This window comes from Narcine bancroftii, chromosome 2 (genome assembly GCF_036971445.1).
Source record: "Narcine bancroftii isolate sNarBan1 chromosome 2, sNarBan1.hap1, whole genome shotgun sequence".
NCBI classification, from domain to species: Eukaryota; Metazoa; Chordata; class Chondrichthyes; order Torpediniformes; family Narcinidae; genus Narcine; species Narcine bancroftii.
This window is the reverse complement of record NC_091470.1, coordinates 236,193,062-236,218,626: the sequence shown is the minus strand read 5'-3', so window position 1 is coordinate 236,218,626 and position 25,565 is coordinate 236,193,062. Positions and strand designations below refer to the sequence as shown.

The window sequence follows — 25,565 nt, the reverse complement described above, 5'->3', positions numbered from 1 at the left end:
TTGAGATCAATATTTTCTTCAAGTCTGTCTTCCTCATCCTTGAACTTATTTACTTCAACTTTGGTAACCAAACCTTCAATACTTTCTTCATTAAGGCCTCAAGCCTGAATCGTCAATTATGTATTTTTATCTTTGCTGTATAAAGGACATTGTTTGACCTGCTGAGTTTCTCCAGCATTGTGTTTTTACTTCAGCCACGGTGTCTGCAGACTTTTGTTTTATTTCAACTTACAGGTATTGTTTGTCTGCAATCCATGCTTACCCTCATCAAAAAAAGCTAAACCATTAAGGGGATATTGTTACATTTCTGAATAATTGTTCGTGTTTGATATGGTTGCTACTTATTAGAAATGACTAAGTACACCAAACTCTTTGGGTACATATCTTTAATCTCAGTATATTTAGCATTCCCTCAATGTCAAGAAGCATCCATCAGTCCAGCTATTTATTTATTTTTATTTTTTTGCAAATTCAGGTTTAATAAATCAATACAAATATTTTGCTCCCATTCATAAAATAGCACTTGATGCACCATCAATTATTCGAAAGACTATTGACGAGAAACCAATAGGCTTTTTAATCAATTAAGAACACAAGCACATCCATACTGTTCAGTTGTCCTGCACTGAGCTGCAAGGGGCTGTGGAACAGTCACCTTTATACAGGAGCCTGTGGCAAAGGGCCACAGGTACAAACGGCTAATAGGTGTGCCTGACTAGACAATTATGCATAACAATGATTTACCACAGCACTAGAGACAATTACAATGGCTGGAAATAAAATATTGGCCTTGTAAATGAAATAAAATTCTGCATTTTGAAATGGAGGTTATGATTGAGATAACAAGCTCATGCAATGGAAATTTCAATGCCTGGATGCCAGATATCTCCAAGTTTGCATCAGTCACATCAATGATTGCATGACCTGAAGAAGAGAAAGTCATCTTATTGAAGCAGGAACACAGGAAACTATTAATAAAAGGAGGGTGCTCCCTTGAGAATAACCATTCAAATAAGCACCCAATCTACGATTGTGAAGCTGCACTTAAAATCATTTAGAGCCATAGAATATTACAGCTCAGAAACAGGACCCTTCAGCCCTTCTAATATGTGCAGAACCATTTTTTTGCCTAGTCCCTCTGACCTGCACCCAGTCCACAGCCCTCCATATCTCTCCCATCCACGTTCTTGTCCCAAATCTGCTTAAAGGTTAAAATGAGCCCACATTCACCACTTTAGCTGGCAACTTGTTCCACATTCTGAGTGAAGAGGTTCCCCCCTCAGGTTTCCTCTAAATGTTTCCCCTTTCACCCTTAACCCATGTTCTCTGGTTTGCATCCATCCTACCCTCAGTGGAAAAAGCCTATCTACACTTACTCTGTCTATTCCCCCTCATGATTTAAAAAAACCTCTTTCAATTCTCCCCTCATTCTTCTATGCTCCAGGGAATAAAATCCTCACCTGTCTAACCTTTCCCTGTAACTCAGTTCCTGGCTAGAGAAGGGATTAATACATTTGCAGATTGCTGATAGAGAAAAAACTGCATCCATTTTGACTGCCTGCTCTGTCCACAGTTCTTAAAGTTGCTGCAGTCATTAAGATTTTCTGGCTAGTGGGTCCATACCCAAGAGAAACATTGGTCAAGGTGTCTATGATCAGAAGATGACTGTGCTAGAGGAGTGCTTTGTTCATTCATTCAAGTAATGCAACAAAACTTTTATGTAATCCCAAATTTTCCCAGAATATTCATTAACATTAAATTTACCAATGCATTGAAAAATTTGTATATTTTTTTTTTGCAATTTGGAAGAATATGCATTTCTGTATCATTCAAGTTGTCTGAGTTGTTGAAAATAAGCTTTATTCTGATCATCAATTACCAGTGTTTAACCTCTCATTCCTTGATCACTTTCATTTCTCTTGTTTAAAACTGAATTTAAAAATATGGGTTTTAGTGGCAATTCAAATTAAGTCAGTAACAACATCTATCAAATAATCACATGAATGTTAGCTGAGAGAATACCTTTGGTCAGGTGTTACTGTTGACTAATGCCCCTTGATTTCAACCCGTAATTTTCTAAAAAAGGGATAACTGCCCTTTGGTCCAATCAACACATGTTTTAAAGTTTTAAAATTTAAAATGTAGACATACAGCACAGTAACTGTCCCTTCCAGCCCACAAGCCCTTGCTGCCCAATTACACCCAAGTCACCTACAACCCCAGTACATTTTGAAGGGTGGGAGTTATAGTGGGTTAACTTTGAATAGATATTCAAATTGCCTAATTATCATGACATGATGATTCCCATTTTTTGATGCAGGGTTAATTTACTGCAGAAGTGGTCAAGCATTTTGCTTTAACTTCATGGAAACACTTGAACAGTGGGCAAAGGTTGTGAGAAAAATCAGACAGGCCACCTTCACTGCAATCCTTCTTCACTAAAATTCACACACATATCTGTCCCCACCAGCTGTTAATCCCAGTGTGCTGACTTATAATGCCTATTATATACCCATAAGATGGTAAGTAATATCTAACTTTTTCTTTTGGCAAGTGAAGGGCTCCAAGCACAGTTATAGTTATGGATATATAAAAATGACAGATGGATACGGTAACATTTCTGTATTGAATTATATTGTTAGATTTTCTTAGTGTTGCCACAGACAGCTGTGCAGGCCAAGTCATTGAGTATATTTAAAGCAGGTTCTTAATTAGTAAGGGTGTGAAAGGTCATGGGGAGAAGGTGGGATAATAAAGTTGAGAGGGAAAAAAAATATTAGAACCGTAATTCAAATGGCAGAGCAGACTCGATGGTCTGAATTGCCTAAGCTGCACGTACATCTCTCATGGTCATAGTGTAAATTTAAAATGGAACTCTTTGCCTATTTGAAAAAACCATTGTCTTTTCAAGTTGTCCTGCACTACAGTGCATGTTGCACTGTACATGATTAATACATCTTAAGATGTAGAACCATAGAACAATACAGCACAGAAAACAGGCTACTCAGCTCTTCTAGACTGTGCTGAACTGTTATTCCGCCTAGTCCCACTGATCTGCACCCAGTCCACAGGCCTCCATATCCTTCCCATCCATGTCCAAAATTTTTCTGAGATGTGACAATTGAAAATGCCTTCACCACTTCAGATGAAAGCTTTTTCCATACTCTGTGTAAAGAAGTTCCCTCTAATATTCACCCTGAACTTTTCCCCTTTCACCCTTATCCCATGTCCTCTCATTTGTATCTCACCGAACCTCAGTGGAAAAAGCCTACTTGCATCTTTTCTATCTATACGCCTCAGAATTTTGTCTACTTCTATCAAATTTCCCCTCTTTCTTCTAAAATCCAGGGAATAAAATCCTAACCTGTTTAACCCTGTAACTCAGATCCTGAAATCCTGGCAGCATTCTAATAAATCTCTTCATACTTTTTGAATATGTAACTGTTTGTCGGGATGAAGACTATTCTGATTGCATCTGGGATTTTGCATTGAAATTCTAGAGGCTTGAAGAACTTGGATAACAATGGCAATAATTAAGCATTGTTTCGTTGCTCAAATTCTGCAATGAGCATGCCAAAAGAAACCATAAGCTCTTAAAATTTATCTGAGCAAATTCAGAAACTTCATTTGAATGGCAGGACATTTTCATCTATCTGTATATCTGGTGGGGAGGAACATCTTTTGTGAGTTTTAGTTTATTTTGGAGATCAAATAAAATTGGAAATGTTTTGTACACAGTTGATGGCAGGTGCTGTTTTTTGAGAGGTCAAATTTATATAGTTAATTGCAGGACTCTTAAGAGCATTGATATGGAGAGGGATCTGGGGGTTCAGGTCTACAGATCCATGAAAGTGGTCACACAATTAGAGAGTGGTAAGAAAGGCTTGACTTTATTGGCAAGGGTTCTGAATATAAAGGTAAGGAAGTCATTTTGGAGCTATATAAATCTTTGGTTCATGCACACTTGCAATGCCATAAGTAATTCTGGTCACCCCATTACAAGAAGAATGTACAAGCTTTTGAAAGGGTTCAGAAGATATTTACCAGGATGTTGCCTGGATTAGATGATATGAGCAATAAAGAGAGATTGGACAAACTTGACTTGTTTTTTTTTTCTGGACTGCTGGAGGCTGAGGCAAAGTTTTGACAGTTTATAAAATTCAGTCAGTCAGAAACTTTTTTTTCCCCAGAGGCATATTTATGGTGACATAATTGAGGGCTCTAGAGTGTGTATTTAAGTTGAGATGCGGGGTGGGCTACTTCAAGGGAGATGTGTAAGGCAATTTATTTGCATAGAGACTGTCATCTGCCTACATCAGACTGCAATGAGTAACAGTGGCAACAGATACTATAGCAGCATTTAAAATACTTCCTGACAGACTAATAAATAGAGTATGCAGGTAAAAGAGGAATATATATCACCTGCAAGCAGCAGAGTTTTACTTTAACTTGGGCTTCATTGTCGACACAGACATGCATGGCCTTTTTCTTTTCTGCACAAGGATGATGTGAGAGGAAACCAACACACTGAGGGGAAACTCGTATAATGATGGGGGAGAATGTAAACTCCACAAAAACAGCACAAAGGTCATGAAGGCACTAACTGCTGCACAGCGTTCATGAGTTAAACCTAAAACATGATTGATGTTGAAGCTCTTGGTCTCATTTTAACTCCTGATGATTACTACATTATCTGCCCATTTTCTCTCTCGAAACTGCGAGTGAATAGCCTATAAGATGTTAAAGCAGAATCGGGACATTTGGCCCATCTGTCTGCTCCTACAGTCAAATCATGTCTAATGTGTTTTCTTCAACACCATTCTCCTGTTTTTTCCTCCACATAATTGATCAGATAACATTTGGAATGATGTTAAATTTGACCTGATCCAATTGGATGGGCTGAAAACTGCTTCCATTATCTGCTGTTAAACAAGAAAGTCTGCAGATGCTGGGGTTATGTGCAATAATGTGTACAAAAGGGCTGGAGAATCTCAGCAGGTTGCACATAGGAAGAAAAGGATAACCAACATTTTGGGCCTCAACCCTATGTCAGGTAACAATTATTTGCCACTGAGTTAAATATGTATAATAATATATTATAATTTGATTGGACATCTTAATTTCCAAAGAATTTTATATACTTGACTATATCTCCGTAGTTAATTTGTGATAAAACAATTTGTAGTTTAATTGATGATGCAATCCATTTCTAGGTGAACTCAAAAATGTTGCAGCATTACAGGCATGAAATAGAGTATAAATGAATGAAGTTTATTGTCATGTACATCAGTGCAGTGAAAATGATAATGAGTTTATTATCCTCAGGGCCGGATTAACATTGAAGCAAGAGTAGGAAATGCTTTGGTCCCATCACTTCAAGGCCCCTGTGTTTATGTACGATGACTTATGAGAAACATTTTTGCTTTTATCTTTGGGCAGCAGCTGAGATTCTACTGATCATCTGTTAATAACCCTGTTTAAAGGTGATTAATTGGCTAAAATTGCTAGCCTTAAATTAAATTTAGCATTTTTAGCCAATTATCACCTTTATTTAGGGTTATTAACACAGTCTATAGGTGTGTTGTAATTTGTGCAGTGCTAGTGGGTCTGTTAATAACCCCGATTAAAGGTGATGTGGGTAAAACTGCTAACTTTAAATTTAATCGGGGGTATTAATACAGACCGTCCACAACAGCTCACCTGATGGCTCAATATGGGAGCAATGGGCATATTGATTACCCATAATCCCCCCATACAGCTGGAGCCGCTCTGCCAGAGTCAGTGCCAGAAACGTACAGCAGATCCAGTTATATGGGGGACTATGGGTAACGAAGATGGCCATTGATCCCGCAGCCGCCAGCTGCCATCACTGCAAGTTTTGTTTTAGCAAAATGTGTACTGATAAGTAAGTTTGCAGAGAGGAGGGGAGGGGCAAGGCGAGGGTGATTTCAGTGTAAGGGCTTCCCATCCCTCACCGCACATCCACCAGCCAGCACTACTTAAGGCCCCTTTAAAATATTTGCTACAGACCCCACAATACCTTAATCTGGCACTGACTACTCTATACATTAAATTATGGACATATGGCCCACAATTCTTATTTACCACAGCAGAACAGATACTTTTTAAAGAAACTCAATAGAATTAAAAAAAGACACTAAAAATAAAAGATGTTTTGATAATATATGTTCACAATTACCTCTGTGCAAAAGAAAAGTGATTGCAATAGTACAGACAGTCCTTATGCAGTTTTATATATGATTCATGTAACTAGGGGACTGAGAAGTAACAAGCTTGTGTGGTGCACCATGTTGAGGTTAGAAAAAAGGAAGTGCTGTATCTTCTTAGATTGATTAACTCCCTGGGACTGGATAAGATATACCCCAGGTTGCTGTGGGAAGGGAGGAAAGAGATAGCTGGGGCTTCGGGAAAGTGCCAGAGGATTAGAGAATGTCAAATGTGGTCCCCTAGGGAGAATCATGGGAACTATAGGCTAGTGAGTCTTACATCAGGGGTGTGGAGAGGCTTCTTAAAGACAAGATTTATGGGCATTTGAAGAAGTACGGTCTTCTCAGTAATATTCAGTATTGCGTTGTGAGGGGAAGGTTGAGCGTCATGAGTGTAATTAAGTATTTTGAGGAGGCAATGAAAAAAATTGATGAAGGTAGGGCAGTTGATGTGTGTATATTGATTTTAGTAAGGCACTTGACTGGGTCTCCCCTGAGATACTTGTTCAGAAAGTCATGAGGCATGGGATCCGTGGAAACCTGGTTGTGTGGATTTAGAATTGGCTTGCCTGTAAAAAAGCAGAGAGTAGTAGTGGACAGAAAATATTCTACCTGGAGGTCAGTGACTAGTGACTAGTGGAGTTCTACAGGGATCTGTTCTGTGAAGCCTACTCATTGTAATTTTTATAAATTATTTGGACAAGAAGTAGAAGGATGGGTCAGTAAGTTTGCAGACCGCACAAAGGTTGGAGGTCTTGTAGAAGTGTTAAAGATTGTCATAGGTTACAACAGGGTCTAGACAGGATGCACTGTTGGGCAGAAAAGTGGCAGATGGAGTTCAATCTGAATAAATATGAGGTGATGCAGTTTTAATCCTCCATTACAGAAGGTCAAACTAAGTCAGAGTACATGGTTAATGATTGGATACTTGACAGAGTGGAAAAACGGCTTTGGGGTCCAATTCCATACATCCCTCAAGGTTGATAGGTTAGTTAAGAAGTCCGACGGGATACTGGGCTTCATTAGTCAGGGGATTGAATTCAAGAGTTTTGAGGTCATGTTGCAACTCCACAAATCTCTGGTGAGACCACACTTAGAATATTATGTTCAGTTCTGGTAACCTCTTTATAGGAATGATATGGAGAGGGTACAGAGGAGATTTACCAGGATGCTGACTGGATTAGAAAATAAGCCTTATGAGGCAAGGTTATCAGAGCTAGGATTTTTCCCTTTGGAGCAAAGAAGGATGAGAGGTGACTTGATAGAGATGTACAAGACTGCGAGATGCAAAGCCAGCACCTTTTTCCAAGAGAGGGAGCAGAAAACAGCATTGGACATCAGTACAATGTAATGGGAGGAAAGTTTAGGTGAGACACTAGGGGTAAGTTTTTACACAGAGAGTTGAGGATGCCTGGATTGCCTTGCCAGGGGTGATGGTGGAGGCTGAAACATTAGGGGCATTTAGCAGTCTCTTAGACTGGCGTGTGAATGAAAATAAAATAGAGGGTTACATGATAGGAAGGGGTTAAGTTTATATATGTCACCACAATCTCGAGGGCCAAATAGCCTGTACAGTGCTGCAGTGCTCTTTCTTCTATGTTCTATGGGGTCTTGTGTGCTGCAGCTTCCCAGGTACATAAAACACACAACACATGAAAGAAAAAAAAGAACAGAAAAGGAGAAAGGAAAATAAATATTCACTTATGGTCTCAGTCGAGTTGCTGTACAGTGTCAGCAGTGCAATCAGATATTTGGTGGTCTTCAAGTAGTGTTATGGTGAGGAGAGTGCAGGACTGTTCTTCAAGCTAAAGAGTTCAAAATTCAGGCATCTACCTAAAGAGAGCATCGGAAAGAGAGCATGGTCATACACTGACTGATGAAGGCTAATGTGCCAAAAGCCTTTTTGACAGGTGCTGCCATCTTCAAGGTATTATGTACCTGCACTCCTAAATCCATCTGCTCTGCAATGCTTCCCGAAGTCTGAGTATTCACTACATAGGTTCTACAGGTGCAAAACCTCCCAAAATCCAACACTTTGCATTAATCTATATTTAATTCTGTGTCCATCTGCCAAACTGATTAAGATTCTGCTGCCACCTTTGGCAACTGTCTTCTCTATCTGCAATACAAGACTCTTTTGTGTCATCTGCAAACTTGCAAATCAAGTCATGTACTTTTACATCTCAATTATTGTTATAGATGACAAAGAGCAATGGGCCCAGCACCATATACTGAGACATACCACGTGTCACAGACGTCCAATCCAAAAAAACAATCTTCCACCATTACCCTCTGCTTTCTTCCATCAAACCAATTTTCTTTCCATTGAACTATCTCCTTGCCTACTATGTGTGCAAATGGAATCTCATTCAATGTCTTACTGAAATCCATATACTCAACATTCACAACTCTGCACTCATCAACATTTTTAGCCACATTTTCCTAGATTTGTGGGATATGACCGCCCACTTACAAAACCACGCTGGTTCTGCTAATCAGCCCATGTCATTTGAAGTGCATGTATATTTTCTCCCTCAGAGTAACTAACCAACCATTGTTCAGATGGTATGATGATGTTGAATCTTAATCTGTAGTCACACAGACAAATAATACACATGCACGTATTTATCTTTAAAAATAAATAAATTTTAAAAATTGGTTTCATAAATATGAGAGGCTCAGATGATTAGTGTGAGCAGTTCTTTTGGTCATTCAGCATTCTCACTGCCTGTGGGAAGAAGCTGTTCCTCAGCCTGGTGGTGGTAGCTTTGATACTCCTGTATATCTTCCCTGATGGGAGAATCTGAAAGATGCAGTGTGCAGGGTGGAAGGGGTGCCCTCTTCAGACAACAATCCCAGTAGAACACGTCAATGGGGTGGAGGGGTGGGTGGGTGGGAGGGAGACTCTAGTGATCCTGTCTGCCACTTTTCTGGACTTTCAATCCATTTCTCTACATCAACTGTACTATACTGTAATGCAGCTGGCAAGCATGCTCTCTTTTTAAACAAATTTTGTTTATAAATTTAAAACCACAAAAAATTCATATATTTTACAAGATTGCAAATCTATTTCAAATACATGTGGTGTATATAAGAAAAAAGAAAGCAAGAAAGGATAGAAAGAAAGACCCACCTTACCCTCTTTGCCACAATGCAAACAAGTATAGGACAAGAGATCTTCAACAGCAGCACTCCTTACTATAAGGCTTCTTCTAATGGACAGAGACCTTTAGGAGAAAGGGAATGTTTGAGTTTCATTTAAATATTCATACCCACACTTCATAAATATGGGCACCATATTTTCCATAATACATGGTATTTATCTCTTAAATTATAAGTAATTTTCTCAAGTGGTATGTAACTCTGAACTTCCACATGCCATCTCTCCATTTCCAAATTTGTATCAGTCTTCCAAGTTATAGCAATGAATTCTCTAGCTATTGCTAAAGCAATTTGAACAAACTTCACTTGATACATATTCAATGTTATTTTAGGTTTAACCCCTCTAATATCACCAAACAAAAATAACATTGGATCCTGTGGGAATTTAACCCCTGTTATTCGTTCTAATAAATTACCTATTTCCAGCCCAAAGGGTTTAATCTTAGAACACTGCCAAGTAGAATGCAAAAACGTGCACATTCTAAAAAATGTCCAAACAGATCTGAATCAATTTATTTAGCTTTTGTGGTGTCAAATATAACTGATGAATGAAATTATATTGTACAAACCTGTACCTCACATTTATTGTGCTTTTCATACGTTCTCTACATAACTCAAATTACGCTCATCCATTTGCTTATTCAAATCTACTTTCCATCTTTGTCTTGATTCATGAACCCCTACTTTCCAATCTTTCTTTTGTAACAACCTATAGATTACTGAGATAAATTTATTTATGTCTCCATTACTCAACGACTCTACCTCTATCTCTGCTGGCAATAGCAAATCTTGACCAAAATTTTCACATAAGAATTTCTTAAACTGATAATAACAAAATCTGGTGTTCTCAGGTACCTTAAACATTTTCATTCTACTTAATGTAATACATTTCCCTGCTTCAAAATAATCCTCAATCTTCTTAATACACCGATGTTACCAAATCTTTAAAAATTAAATTCCCATAATTAATGGAATAAGTCTATTTTGAAATAAGGGTTGTCTTCTTGACATTAAACCTCCTCTTCCAATCTCTTTATCAATCTTATTCTAAAGCTCAATTAAATATTTCAGTATAGGAGTTTCACTATTTGCTATTAACAATCTTGAATTCCATTTATAAATAAAGCCTTGTGGGTTTGTTTCCCCTATTTTACTAAGTTTATATACACTCAAGCTGGAATTTTGTTAAGTCATACATTACATTAATAAAATGCAACTGGACTGCTTTATAATAGTACATGAAATTGAGGAGCTGCTAACCTCCTAAATCATACTTCCACGTTAATTTTTCCAAAGAAACCTTTGTCATTTTCCCTTTCCATAATAATTTCCTAACACAAGCATTTAATACCTTTAAAAAAATTGAGGTATTGAAACCAGAATCTATTGAAAAAGATATTGTATTCTAGGAAAAACATTAATCTTAACAAAATTTACTCTCCCTATTAAAGTGATAGGTAACATGCTATCTTTCCAAGTCTCTTATTTTCTTTAATTAGTGAGTAATTTAATTTAAATTAAAAAATTAACTCTGGTTCTGCACGAATACCTAAATATCTTCTTCTAGCATCTGGTCATCTAAAATCAATCACTCTCTTTCACTGTGCATAATGGCCATTTACTAAGGGCATAATTTTGTTTTTTTTTCCCCAAGAAATTTTATAAACAGATTCCTCTCCATATTCTTTTAATCTAATTTTAAGATGGCACAAAGAATTTAAAGGATGTATTAAATAAATCAAAACATCATCTGCAAATACATTTATCTTATGTTCTTTCTTATTCACCTTAATACCAACTGTTACAAGACTAAACCAGCAACCACAAAGAAGATGAACAATTACTTGATTAACAAAAACTCACCTTCAAACTTCAATTCAAAATCCCCCCTTTTATAACAATGCCCACTGGTTACTATGCAAATTTCTATAACACTGTAAAACTAATAAATTCCCTAGCTAAATATAATATATGTAATTAAAGTTTAAATTATACTTCCAACCAGCCCACAGAAAAACTTAAGACACAAAACAAACACAAATCACACAAGACTCAGAAAACTTCAATCTCAAACGAAGCAAAGGTCATAAACAAAATTCAGTTTGTTTGGTAAACTGAAGCCAAAAGATTTTTGATAGAGAGAGAGCACAAAATTCGAAGTTGTCTTCTTGTGTTGCTTGCAGAGAGAGGAACAACTGGCTTGGTCTGGATCCTTCTGGCTGCCTTGGGAATGTTCATCCCTTTTTGAAATCCCAACATTCTAAACTGTCTTCCAGACAATGACTCATGTTTTTGGGCCTTCTTCCACTCCACAGTCACACCCTGTGGTGGTTTATCATCCAAGTCCAGAAATGTTTACATCATTTTCTGCACATGTTCAGTACATCTCCCACTCTCTTAGCAGTCCACCTTCGCCTTGGCTCTCTGAGGCAAACTGTCACTTTTCAACACAAAAAACACGCGACACATAGGCCAATGCACAAAACAGAACTCTGTAACACAACTATTTTTGAATCCTGTCTTATTAGTTCAGCCGAAGGTTAAATTGCTAAAATAAATAAACCTGGTGACAATGGATAACCTTGTCTTCTTGATCTAATCAACCAAAAAGTTACTGAGATTCGGCCATTAGTCACTACCTTTCCACTAGGGTTCTTATATAACATTTTAAACTAATCTATAAATATAGAACCCAACCTATATTTTTCCAAAACGTTCAAGTGGAAATCCCCATCTAATCTATTAAATTTTTTTTTCTGCATCTAAAGCCACTACAACATTCAAATTTCCCATCTGTTGAGCTAAATGTATTAAACTAATCAACTTTGCAACATTATCTGCAGATTACTAATATTTAACAAATCCAATTTGATCCATATGTATTAATTTTGGTAAATCCTTTGCCAATCTATTTACTAACACTTTAGTGACTATCTTATACTCAGCATTTAATAGTGAAATTGGTGTATATGATGTTCGTTTCATTTAGTCTCTATCATTCTTTGGTATCACAGTAATAATTGCAGTTAAAAAGGAATGCAGTGGAGAATGTACCTGCAACACTTGTTTTAACACCTCCATAAATTGAGGTATCAAGAGATCTTTAATTTTCTTTAAAAACTCTACAGGAAATCCATCTTCCCCTGGCAACTTACTTCATTGTAATGAACTCACTGCCCTAATAATTTCACTTGCTATAAAAAGGAGAATTCAAATCTTTTTACTCCTGGCCATTTAAACAAGGTAAATATATTTGAGATATAAACTTATTAATCTTGTTTTCATCATGAACTGACTCCGATTGATATAGTTCAGAATAAAATTCCTTAAATTAATCATTTACTTCTTGTGGTTTTTACATAATAATCCCTGAATATTTTTAAATGAATTAATTGTTCTAGATACCTATTCTGCTTTCAATTGCCATGTAAGACCTTATACACACTTTCTCCTAATTCATAATATCTCTGCTTTATTTTCTGAATTATTTTTTTTCTGTTCTATATGTCTGAATAGTATTGTATTGGAGTTGTTTATTAATTATCTTTCCTTCAGAAAATTTATTTTTCAAATCCTTTTCCAACTTTCCTATATCTTGTTCCAACTAATTTGTCTCTTTCATATCTTCCTTAAGTTCAGCTGAATAACATTATTTGTCCACTTAAATACACTTTAAGTGTTTCCCATATAATAAATTTATTGTCTACTGAATAAAAATGTGTTTCTAAAAAAATTAAATTTGTTTTCTTATAAAATCACAAAAATCCACTCTTTTCAGCAACACAGAATTAAACCTTTACCGATAAAGCATGCCTTCTTTCTCAGAAATTGAACAAGCCAATAAAAGTGGAGAATGATCCGATAATATTCGAGCTTTGTATCCAACATAATTACTTCTGCCCTGTAATTGTGCTAATATTAAAAAGAAATCTACTCTCAAATAAGAATCATGTCTGTGTGAATAAAAAGAATAATCTCTCTCTTTAGAATTCAACCTATGCCAAATGTCTATTAAATTTAATTTATTCATCAAATTTAATGTAATCTTCACCCCTTTCACTCTCATTACTGATTTTATTGATTTGTCCAATATTGGATCAAGACAACAATCGAAATTTCCCCCATTAATACCTTTTAATGGTATTCTGCCAAATATAAAAAAAATTATCCCATATAAAATCTTCATCATCTACATTTGGTGCATAAATATTTATGTGTCCATATTTCACAGTAAATTTGACAATGAAATAGGAAGTATCTCCCTACAGGATTCATTATGACATCTTGAATTTTTACTGGTAATTTTTTTTATTAATATTGCTGCACCCCTTGCTTTAGAATTAAAAGATGAAGCTACCATTTGACCCAGAGAGGTGTTGAAGATATACGTAGAGACCTCCGTCAATTGCTCTACACAGTCCTTCAATACCCGACCAGGTATGTTGGCCAATCGCACCACCTATGTGGATAGCATTCTCTTTTTTAATTTTAAATGTTCTTCCTCTGTCAAATGAGTCTCTTGTAAAAAAGCAATATCTACTTGCATCTCTTTCATATGAGCTAATTTTTTTCCTTTTAATTTCACTATTCACCCCATTAAAAATAAAGCTAAGAAAACTTACTGTATTATTCCCATCCATGATCTTAAATCCAAATCTCTTTCAGTCCCATTCTCCCAGGCCTCCTCCATCAAACCCAATTGACTCCTGTGAATGTCTCTGTCCCAAAGAAAAAAAGAAAAAGTTAACAATACAATACGTGAATTATTAATACATTAATCTAAAACATAACATGAACCTCACAAAAATGCTTAATAAAAAACAAACAGTACTACTCCCCTTCACCTTATGGGTTGTGGGTCCTGCCACAATATGGGACATAATAGATAAGTCAAAAAAAGAAAAAACATCCACCTCCCCCAAGTAAAAATAAATTTATTACAAAATTCATGAAGATAGTCTGTCACACGCTGCTTCAAGATCAGCATTTATTTGATCTTCATCAATTATAACTGTTTTACTCTGTTCCTCTGGACCTGTCCGTAACTCCTGTTGACAGTTTAAAACTTGCGTTGATGCAGCCTTCTTCAGCATAAGCTGTATCTGGACCACCTCCCCTTGTAGTTCTCATTGAAGACTTAAACTTTCCACTCTCACTTAGTGATCTTCCTTAACTGATTCTGCCAAAGCCTTTGCTTCTCCTTCTTCCACAAAAAAAACCTAGGTCAGTTATTGTCCAGAAACACCTTTAATGTTTCTGGATGTCTGAAAGTAAACTTGCAGCTTTTCTTCCGAAGTATCACTTTCACTGGATTGAATCATTTTCTTCTATCCACCACTGCTTCACTCAAATCTGCATAAAATAAAATTTTATTTCCATCAATGATCTTAGGTCCCATATTTCATCTTGCATTTTGGACCACTAATAAATTTTTTTCTTTACCTTGATATCATAGACATGTAACCAGTACAGCCCTGGGTGGTTGATTTGGCTGTGTCTTCGTCCTTAAGGATCTATGCGCACTCTCCAATTTACTTCCTTTTGGAAAATTTTCTTCTCCTAGAACTTTGAGAAACCATTTTTGAAAGAAAATCAACAGGGCTTTCACTTCCTTCAGAATCTTCTTTAAGACCAACAATTTTAACATTCTTTTGATTTTCCAATATGTCCATCTTTTCCACCATTTTGTTCCTTTGCAGATTCTGAACCATTCAACCTTCTCAATTCTATCCATACAGACATCCACATCATTTTTAATCATCTGCACATTCAATTTGACTCTCTGAACTTTTTATTTAACTTTATTAACTTCCACAACATTTTTCATCATGTCACTTCTAATGTTCTGTATATCTCCTCTTAAAATCTTGAATTGACCCATCATTAATGAGGAAGGATCCTGTATAGTTGAGCCTTGACCTCCAAAGAACCCTCTACAACCTCCTCTTCATCTTCTTCGTCATCTTCATCTATTTCGTCTTCTTATTTACATCTGTTATTTCTTGGTCTCCTTTTTCCTCTTAATCACTACCTGGCAAAAAACAGCTGGTGTTTCTGACTTCAGCATTTCTGTCTCAGGTTTCAGTTCCTTGGTTCTAACAGCACTACTAGTTGTGGCACTGATGAGTCTCCATTCAGAAAAATATTCTTCCATTTCATGCATGTGCGAGAGTAAGTCTTTGGGCATGCACACTATAGTCTGATAATCTTCAGGAGAGATATACACAGCTCCACTATCAGAGGGATGGCGCTGTTGTCAGTTTCAAGTAAGCCATTATCTCTTGCAGCATCACTCGTGGAGACATCAGAGCCTGAGGCCCAGACTCCAATGTTAATGTAGGCCGCATCTTGTCCATTTTCTTCAGGTCTTTACTTGAGTTTTCTTGTTTTTTTCTGTCTTCTTTCCTCTACCAGCCATGCCCAGGATGAAGAAGTTGGTTCCAGAGGTCTTTGGTAGGCTTTGATATTTTTAAGGCATTTTTTTTATATTCAGGTTTTAACTTTATTCCCCCGGGAGAATCTTAAGTCCACCTCCTTTCCTCATTGCTGCGGTGAGGTGTTGAAGATGTACATGAAGACCTCCATCAATTTGTCTGCACAGTCCTTCAGTACCCGACCAAGTATGTTGGCCGGTCCCACCACCTCAAGTAGGTTCACTTTGGATAGAGTTCTCCGCACCTCAGCTGCACTCCATCAGGGGGACACATAGCTTTCTTTGGCATCATCCAGTTCTTCTCATCAAAGAAGGTGTTCAGTCTGTCCGGAAGGGAGGTGTCATTGTCCTTAATTTGCAAGGTTGACTTGTGATCGGTAATAGCCTTAATTCCTTGCCTCACACACCTCATGTCGCCATTGTTGCACAGCTGTCTGTGGATCTTCTGTGCATACCTTTCCCAGCTTACGTGGGAAAGTTCAGCCCTAGCTGATATTATTGCCACCCTATCCCCTGTCCTGAATGCAGCATCACAAGCTCGGAGAAGGGCCATCTAACCACGGTTTCTGGTTAGCCCTGGTTGTAAAACATTTGACCTTGGTGACATCCTCAATGCACTTGCTGATGTAGCCACACTGAGGTCGTGTACTCCTAAAGTTAAAATTTGTAATGTAATTATTTGGGTCAGATCTCAGACTGTGGCTAATGATACTTCAGGAATGGAGCCTTTAAAAAGTGAGGTCATCGTTAGTTTATTGGGCTTGGAACATGTTCCTGAGGGGCTGAGGAATTTCAGCCTGGTGTATGGATAGTGGTTGAGTTTCAAAGTCCTTTGTCAATTAGAATTCTTTGTTACTTTCATTTGTGGAAGTGCTTTGTCAGCCAATATTGTTCTTCTCAGAGGACTTTATGCATCCTTGAAACTGCAATGCACTAAAACTTTGTTCAACAAATATATCTGCCAAATGCATCTTGCTTCCATGGTGCTTTAGTTTGGTGCCAGTTCAGATGGCAGATATCAAGATTTGGGATAGAATATAAAATAGGATGTTGAACCCAATTCATGATCAGTTCTGGTTGAAATTTTACAGCATGATACAAAATGCCTTATTTAGATTCTAATTTGTACATATGTCAAACTAATTGATCCTAATGAATATATTTTCAACAAACATTCATTTAAATTATATATTGTTGACTTGTTTTTAATGTTAGCCAAAAATTGCTCTTGTATTAATGCAAATGTACTTCGAAAAAAGGGGAATAATAGTGGTATAATTGCAAAAGTGCTGGATATAAGGTTCTTCGAAGTCATTAAGCAAATAATCTGAAACAGTTTGTTCTTTTAGAAAGAGTAATGCAGTTTTATTCTATGAAATATCACACAATAAAAATGTTCAGACAGTCATACTAGATTGTGAGGATCAAACCAACAAAATCATGTTTGCACTTCCATAGTGTTAATGATTACCCATCTTTGCATGCAACTCGCTTGTCATTCAGTTCAGGATAAAACACAGCTGGTGATAAAACTGGAGTGTATTAACTGTGCTTTATGATCTAAAGCCAACACCTGTGGAGTAATTCCTTTAGGTGACTGTGCTCTCAACAGTTCAAAGCTAGGTTCATTAATTCCCATCAGGATATCACATAAGCCTTCTTTTCTTAATGGAATTGTTAACATTGGAAAATGTGTGGTGTGTGGATCCATCTAGAGGATTGTATGAGATTTTTTTGGACCAAATAAAACAAGAGTAAGACAAATATGATAAAATTGAGTGTCTAAACCACAAATAGTGAAAGTACTCTGTTGCACATCCAGGGAGGAATAAATCTGATGGATCTCTTGCAGGCAGTGATAGAACAACAACAACAGAGGGCAGAATATGGGAGAACCATATTGCTGACCTTAAACCCTCTCCTCCTTTTTTACAACATGGTAATCAAAATGATATCAGATGAAAATCCTAAATAAGATACAAGTACTCTCCAACTTGCGTCCTATGGGACTTACATCCATGCACACATACGACTGAATTTTTAAAAAAAAATTACGGATTATGGTGAAAATTGGGCCTATCTATGGTGGCTACCATGGTGGCTCGTGTCCAACCCCTCATGAAAGCTGGCCACCATGTTGAGATATTTCACCACATTTTAACTCCTTGTGTCCCATTTTTTTCTGATTCTGGTACTCAATATTTTGGCAGTCGGACAGATTTTTGAGGCCAGTAGAGTTCACAGGGTGCTCGGGGTTCACAGCAACAGAGCGAATGAGAAGGTTTCAGAGAAGAGAATGGAAGGAAATCGATTGATCAGTTTACTCTTCAGTATCATAGATAGGATAATTCCCTGACATTCTGAGATACTACTGGTCATCCAGAATGGAACAGAGTCATATGTCAGGGAGTAGCTATACTAGAATTTTACTATTCCGCATAGAAACAAATCGTTAAAATTCAGGTAAAGGAGAAATCACCCAAGAATACCATAAATAAACAAGCAAAGTTTTTTTTTAAATGAAACAATTGTTTGACCCTAAATTTCTCATTTTTGGTGGTGTCAGTCAAGGGGTTTGCAAAATCTTGCTTCAGACACTGAAATTTGTGTGAGCTTCCATTAGACTAACTTTTCATCAAGGCATGTTTGATATTACAATTGTTCTGTTTGTATGCTTTGCTGTTTCACAACAAAAGACAATATCTTTCGTCCAGGTCGCACTAATAACGATGCAAGGTTTATAATGGTGGTGGCAATTAAGATAATTTATTGTCATATACACAACTATGAAGGTGTTCTTGAACCTAAAATAGTAGACTGATAGCTTCCATACCTCTACATGAAGGGATCAGTGAGAAGAGTTTGTTACCAGGGCGATGGTGACCTTTTATAATGATTGCTACTTTCTTGAGGCTGCATCTTAATGGATGACAAGTTGATGGCCACAATTGACTTTCCTAGGTGTGCCACGTCCTGCAGTCTTCTGCATTCTTGGGCTCTCAAGTTTCCAAACTGGTCAGTAGAGGATGCTATCTCGGTGGCTTTGCATTCTGTGTTGGATGAACTGGTCCACAAGAACACTTACAGTATGTCAGGTTATTGTTCATTGGCCACAGCATAGTGTGGCCACCCTTTTCAATTCTCCCTCCAATTCCCTTGCCAACATGGTCTTGTACTGCAAGACTGAGACCACCAATAAATTGGTGGAACAATACCTCACCTTCCGACTGGGCACCCTCCAACTGGATGGCAATAATATCCACTTTCTGGATTTCCTTAAAAAAACCCACCCCACCCCCTTCTTCTCTTGTCATCTTTCCATTCCCTGTCTCCTTTCACACCATCATGATAAATTCTACCTAGTCCCTTATCGCATCCAATTAACACCTTTTGTTGGTCTGGAATCTTCCCCCATTGCTTGAATTCTGAGACTTCCTAATATATCCTGCTTCTGCCTTTTCTGATTCTTCTTTGAAGAAGAGAAGATCTGAAACATCTTTGTCTCCTATAGATGTTGAAAAGGCCAGCTGAGTTCCTCCAGCATTTCGGTGTGTTTACTACAATCACAGCTTCTGCAGCCTATCGTGTTTCCCTCTAACACCATAAGATCAGCAAAACTAACAATCGAACTCTAAGATATGGAACACTGTTCATCCTTCTTGAACTGGATTCTTGATTCTCTCATCAGCAGAACCCAATTAATGAGAGGTTAGACCCCAACTGTAGAAGTTCAATGGAGTATTTGATGACATGCTGAGTCTCTTCAGACTTCTTAGAATGTAAAGGTGCCTAATCCTTTTGTTGCACTTTTCAGCATGACTGGAGAGAACAGCATGAGTTTGATGCCAACTAAACGTGAAATAATACCTTTTACTTCGTTATGGCAAGACGTACAATACTACTTAGGTGGAAGGGTCCTGCTCCGCCCACTCATGCTCAATGATTATGTGAAATGATGTCTTGCCTTAATCTAGAGAAAATCCGATGCTCGGTAACTGATATGAATATGAATTTTCAAAATATGTGGGGACCATTTGTGAACTATTTTCAGAACTTCTAGAGCAATAAAAATTTCAATGATAATTTTACGTTATTTTCTCATGCTTTCTGCTTCTTTTGCCATACAACTTGGGTTTAGGTATTAAGGATAGATAGATATATATTATAATAAAATATTTCATATCATTCCTTAATTTAGGGCTTAGAAGCGATTGGTGATATGGGTACTGATTATAATACCTTTCAATATAATGTGCTTTTTTTGTGCTTATTATATATTTATATATACTCTGTGTTTTATTATTATAAAATCAATGAAAAAAATATCAAAGTGTTGGTGTACTTTTTTCACAGTTGCCCAGATGTTCTGGATTCAGGAGAACACCCAGGAACTTGGAACTGTTGACCTTGTGCACCACTGTCCTGACAACAAAAATGGGTGTATGGTCCTGCAGCCTCCCCTTCCTAAAATCTACAAAAATCAATCCTGTATGTTTTTTTAAATGTTGTTGAGAGCAAGATTGTTATTCTGGTTCCCTCCGAGATTCTAATTCATCATTGCCTGTTATTCGATCTACAATGTTGATGTCCTCAGGAAATTTATCAATTGCTTTGAGCTGAATTTTACAATATAATCATGGGCAGAGAGGAAATAGAGCAGGAGACTCAGCACACAGCCTTGAGGCTAATGGTCAGTGGGGAGTTTATCATGTTGCTAATCTACACTAATTAGGGTCTTTAAATGAGGAAGTTGTTAAAGTGGCTGACATGCTCCAAAGAAAACATGAATACATTTGCAAAAACAAACTTTATTCACTTTGCAAAGTTGATTCCTGTGATATTTCTTTTATTGTAATAAAGAAACCCAGGTTCTTTTAAAACCTCTATATTTATTAGCTAAGACACACACATAAAAGACCTTGCAGAGGCATCCATTTTGAATCTACACAATATGCAACTGAATCTGCCATAAATCAGTCTCCCACTCTCTCGAGTGGTCAAAAGATCTCTAGCACTCTATCACTACAACATCTTTCCTTGAGATGTTTAATCTGACAACATGACACATGAACATAATTTTCATTTCAATTTAAAAGTTCAACAGAAACATCGGCAGCACAAAATTCTTTCTCTGTTAGAGATTCAGCCTATTCGGAGTGCATGTGGATCTCCTAAACACAGGTGCTTAAGTTGGCTCTGCTGGTCCACTATTGTCTAGCCCTGGTGGTGTTTCCTCTGTTGATGTTCAGGCTGGATCTTCTACATTTGTCTGTTTTTGCAGTTTCTTTTGCACTTTCAGCAGGCTATTTCGATTCCTCCTCAGTATTTGACCATTTGTTCCAACAGTGTAGGATCTTGGATTTACTTTCTCCAGAACAGTGGCCTCTTTTTCCCAAGTGTTGGAATCTCAGAGTCTCGCTGTGTCATGTTGTGCCAGAGGCCCTAAACTTCTTGCTAACTTGTCATAGTTTGCTTTTTGTCTCCTTTGCAAATGCATTTGTTTCCATTTAACATCTTTGACTTCTCTATTCTTGTTTGGGTCTGCAGAATAGGGAAGTATGGTGTGTTATCCACGTCTCATCAGAAGCTCAGCGGGAGACATGCCATGTTCAAATGGCAGAGCTCTGTATCTCAATAGAGATAGATGTGGATCTGATCCACTGTCTAATGCTTCCTTGAGCAACTTTTTAACTCTGTGAACTCTTTTCTCTGCTTTCCAGTTGACTGTGGATGTAGAGGACTTAAAGTCACATGTCGAAAATTTTATTCTTCTGCAAAGTTCTGGAGTTCTCTATAGCTGTAGCATGGTCCATTGTCACTGTAGACAATTTAAGGAATTCCATGTCTTGCAAAGATTGATTCTATATATTTGATCACACTAGCAGCAGACATGGTAGGAAGCAGCACAATCTCTGGATAGTTTGATAGATAATCAATAACCAATAAGTAATTCTTTACATCCATGTGGGACAAATCAGTCCCAACTTCCTGCCATTGTTCGGCTGATAAGTCATTTATTATCATGGGTTTATTTTCCTGCTTTGTGTGATGTTTCAAACCGGTCTCACAGCTTGAAATCATCCAGTCAATGTCAGCATTTATCCAAATAAACAGCAGTTCTGGCCCTCCTCTTGCATTGTGCCATTCCAAGGTGCTCCTCATGCACCCTTTTTAACTTAAGGCCAAAGGCACATGCAGACTCAAGGTGAAAGTTAAAGAGCACCACCTCACATTTGAAGTAGTCCCAGATGAACATGACTCACTGGTGACAAAGCATGTGAAAATTTAGGCCTAGTCAAGAGGGTGTACCACATTAATAACACCAATATACAGAACAGCATAGAGGAAATACTGGATCAATTTCCTGACATCTTCAAGGGGTTTGGTGTTTTATCATTCACTTTTAATATACAGTTAAAGGAGGATGCACAGCTAGTAGTCCATGCCCCAAAGCGAGTTCCAGCCTAAAAGACAAGCTCAAGCAGGAACTCAACCAAATGACATCACTAGGAGTCATAAAGAAAGTGGAGGAGCCCACAGAATGGGTGAATTCAATGGTGTCTGTCAAAAAGAAAAATGGATACGTATAATGATCGCCATTCTTTTTAGATTTTGGAAGATGCATTTATTTAAGTGGGGGCATTTTCATTGCCATATGTAAAGAAGATATATGAGTCTCAAGTGAATCAAAAAAAAATTGATATAGATTGAAAAAGATACCAAAATTTAGGTAAAATTATCATTTTAATAGCACTAATATGACCAACCATAGAAAAAGATAAAGGTGGCCTTCTCTTTAAGGATAATTTAATATGTTTAAGTAAAGTAGTAACATGTTCCTTAAAAAGATGTTTATAACTATTCAAAATTGTAATACCAAGATAAGTAAATTGATCCCTCACAACGTTAAAATGAAAATTAAAATAACTTGGTACAGGAGTATTTAAATCTAAAAGTTCATTCTTATGCAGATTCAACTTATACCCTGAAAACTGACTGTATTGAGATGCCAAGGATAGTATGAATGGTAATGTAGTGTCTGGATTAGATATAAAAAGCTAAAGATTATCTGTATGTAGGGAAACTTTATGTTCAATAACTCTTCCTGTAAATCTCTGAAAAAAAAAATCGCTGAACTCATGAAAGGCAATTGCGAATGATTCCAAAACCAAATCAAAAAGTAATGGACTTAAAGGACAGCCTTGACAAGTACCCTGTCGAAGATTAAAAGGTTTTGACTGTTGTAAATTAGTAAGAATTGAAAAAGTAGCACATAAATATAATAATTTAATCCATTTAATAAAGCACAGTCCATAATTAAAATTATCCAGGATTGCATCCTGATCCTAATTCTTTTGTTACATTTGATAACGGAGTTGACCTCCCTACATGGGTAGAAATGCAACTAAATTTTACTAAGTTTATCTCCATCTTGGTACTTTTTGGGTCTTCTCTATCCTCTTCTTTATACAAATTAACTGACAGTCCAGTCATTAAACACAGTTTGAGAGTATGGGCAAAATTTAGAAGGTTTTTGGATTTCAGAGTTTTTCTCTTGCTAGCCCTATTATATCCAATCACCTTTTTCAACCTTCTTTCCAAGATTCTGCCTTCGACAACTGGCACAGATGGGGTATTAAATGTTGTAAAAACCTTTTTATTTGTAATAATTTTGTATCTTTTGATCAATTGATTGCAAAATTTAACTTACTTAGGTAAGCTCACTTTCTTTAGATATTTACAAATTAGACACTTTATTCAATCTCAGATTCTTGATTTTCTTGGGACTCCCAAGGCAAATAAGCTTGATACATTTGTGGACTATAACCTCCCTATAAAGGCTTAATATCTCTTATTTATGACAAATTAGCTGGACTAAGACAAGTCCCATTAATTAAAATCAAGAACACCTGGGAGTAGGATTTGAACCTTTCCCTGTCCAATGAGGTTTTTAAACTGATTAACACTTCATCCCATTGTGCTCAATGTTAATTGTTGCAATTCAAAATGGTAGACAGAGCCCATATGTCTAAAGTTAAATTGTCTCATTTTTATTCAGACATAAATTCCTGATGTGATAAATGTAAAAGAGGTGATGCTTTGTTAATTAACATGTTCTGGACATGCCCCATCTTAGAAACATTTTGGAATAAAGTTTTTCAAACATAATTGATGATTTTCAATTTAAAATTGGAACCTAATCCTTTAATTGTTCTTTTTGGAACATTCTGGGAAGATGATGTGCTACTAACTTCAATTCAATACCACATTTTATCTTTTACTTTGTTGTTGGCCAATTAGGCAACTTTGATTAAATGGAAAGATTATACCCACCTAAACATGCACAATGGCTAAGGAATACTATATCTTTTTTAAATTTGGAAAAAATTGGATATGCAATCAGTGATTCAAATATTAAAATCCATATTATATGGTGCACTTTCATGGACTACTGCCATAATCTTAAGATTTAGTGTTAATGTGGAATTTTGGCATTGTTTTGTTTCCCCCTCTAGGATTGTGCCACTTTGATTTATGAACCATCTTGTTTAGGGGAAGGGCTTTTGAAATTTATTTCCTTTGTTATGTTCTATTTTATTATCAAGATTTTGCTTTGGTACTTTTACTTATGGTCATTTTTGGAGCTTTTATCTTCTTGGTCTTGTAGCACATTTCATAATTGTATTGTTTAATGTTTTTATTATAAAATATTAATAAAAATATTTTAACAAGAAAAATAAGAAGTCACCTATATGTGTGCATGGACCCAAAAGACTTGAATCCCAATAGAAAGAGGAAACATTATCAGATTCAAACAGGAATGAAGTTACAATTGAGGTGGCCGGTGCAAAGTTCTTCACCAAATTGGATGCATCGCAAGGCTTCTGGCAATTAAAACTGCATGAAGATTGGACAAAATAGTAAATATCCAATACACCGCTTGGCCAATACTCCTGTGTAAGGATGCCTTTTGGAATTTCCTCAGCTCCTGAAGTGTTCCACAGGACTATAGAGCACTATAGAGTGGGCAAAGGAGTTAAGGGTTATGGGGATAAAGCTGGAAAGGGGTACTGATGGTAGTGATCAGCCATGATCTGTAAAATGGTGGTGCTGGCTTGACGGGCCGAAGGGCCTACTCCAGCTCCTATTGTCTATTGTCTATTGTCTATTGTCTATTATCATAGAAGGCATAAATGGGGTACGTCTGTACATGATGATGTGATCCTATGGGCATCCACACAGGAGCAACACAAAGAGAGCCTCGTCAAAGTGCATCCAGAAGTATGGATTAAAGCTAAACAGACAAAAATGTCAGTTTGGTGTGAAGGAAATCACCTTTCTGGGAGATAAGCTGTCAGAGGCAAGTGTGGAGCCAGACAAGAGCAAGGTGAAAGCAATTCTAGAGATGCCCAGACCCACTGACAAAAAAGGTATATTGAGAATGCTGGGAATTATCAATTTCATTGGTAAATTCATACCAAACCTGTCTTCCAAAACAATGTACCTGAGGGAGTTGTTACATGACAAAGTGAATTCCAGTGAACATCCAACCACAGGGAAGAATGACTAAAGACATTCTGACTATAGAACTGGTGCTTTTGATGTTCTTTGACCCATTCCAAAGGACAAAAATATCGATGGAGGCTTCAAAAGATGAAATAGTACTACTTCAGGCTGTGCGAGAAAATTGGATGCCCATTACAAATGAATCAAGGATGATGACAATATTTGAATGTCGATAT

The 25,565-nt window shown here is 36.9% G+C and overlaps 2 long non-coding RNA genes across 2 annotated transcripts in view; one reads left to right on the top strand and one right to left on the bottom strand.

Moving 5' to 3' along the window:
- Positions 1-1,890: 1,890 nt before the first annotated feature.
- LOC138752635 (uncharacterized) overlaps positions 1,891-25,565 on the bottom strand; it is a 68,383-nt gene continuing 44,708 nt past the window's right edge. The window contains exons 2-5 of the long non-coding RNA XR_011350794.1: positions 14,012-14,107; positions 9,361-9,454; positions 7,929-8,060; positions 1,891-1,929 (exon numbers count right to left, since the gene is read on the bottom strand). This is a non-coding gene — a long non-coding RNA (uncharacterized lncRNA). The remainder of the gene's footprint in view (positions 1,930-7,928; positions 8,061-9,360; positions 9,455-14,011; positions 14,108-25,565) is intronic.
- LOC138752634 (uncharacterized) lies at positions 2,358-24,487 on the top strand. Its single transcript, XR_011350793.1, has 3 exons — positions 2,358-2,522; positions 13,728-13,826; positions 20,176-24,487. It is a non-coding gene; the product is annotated as an uncharacterized lncRNA (long non-coding RNA).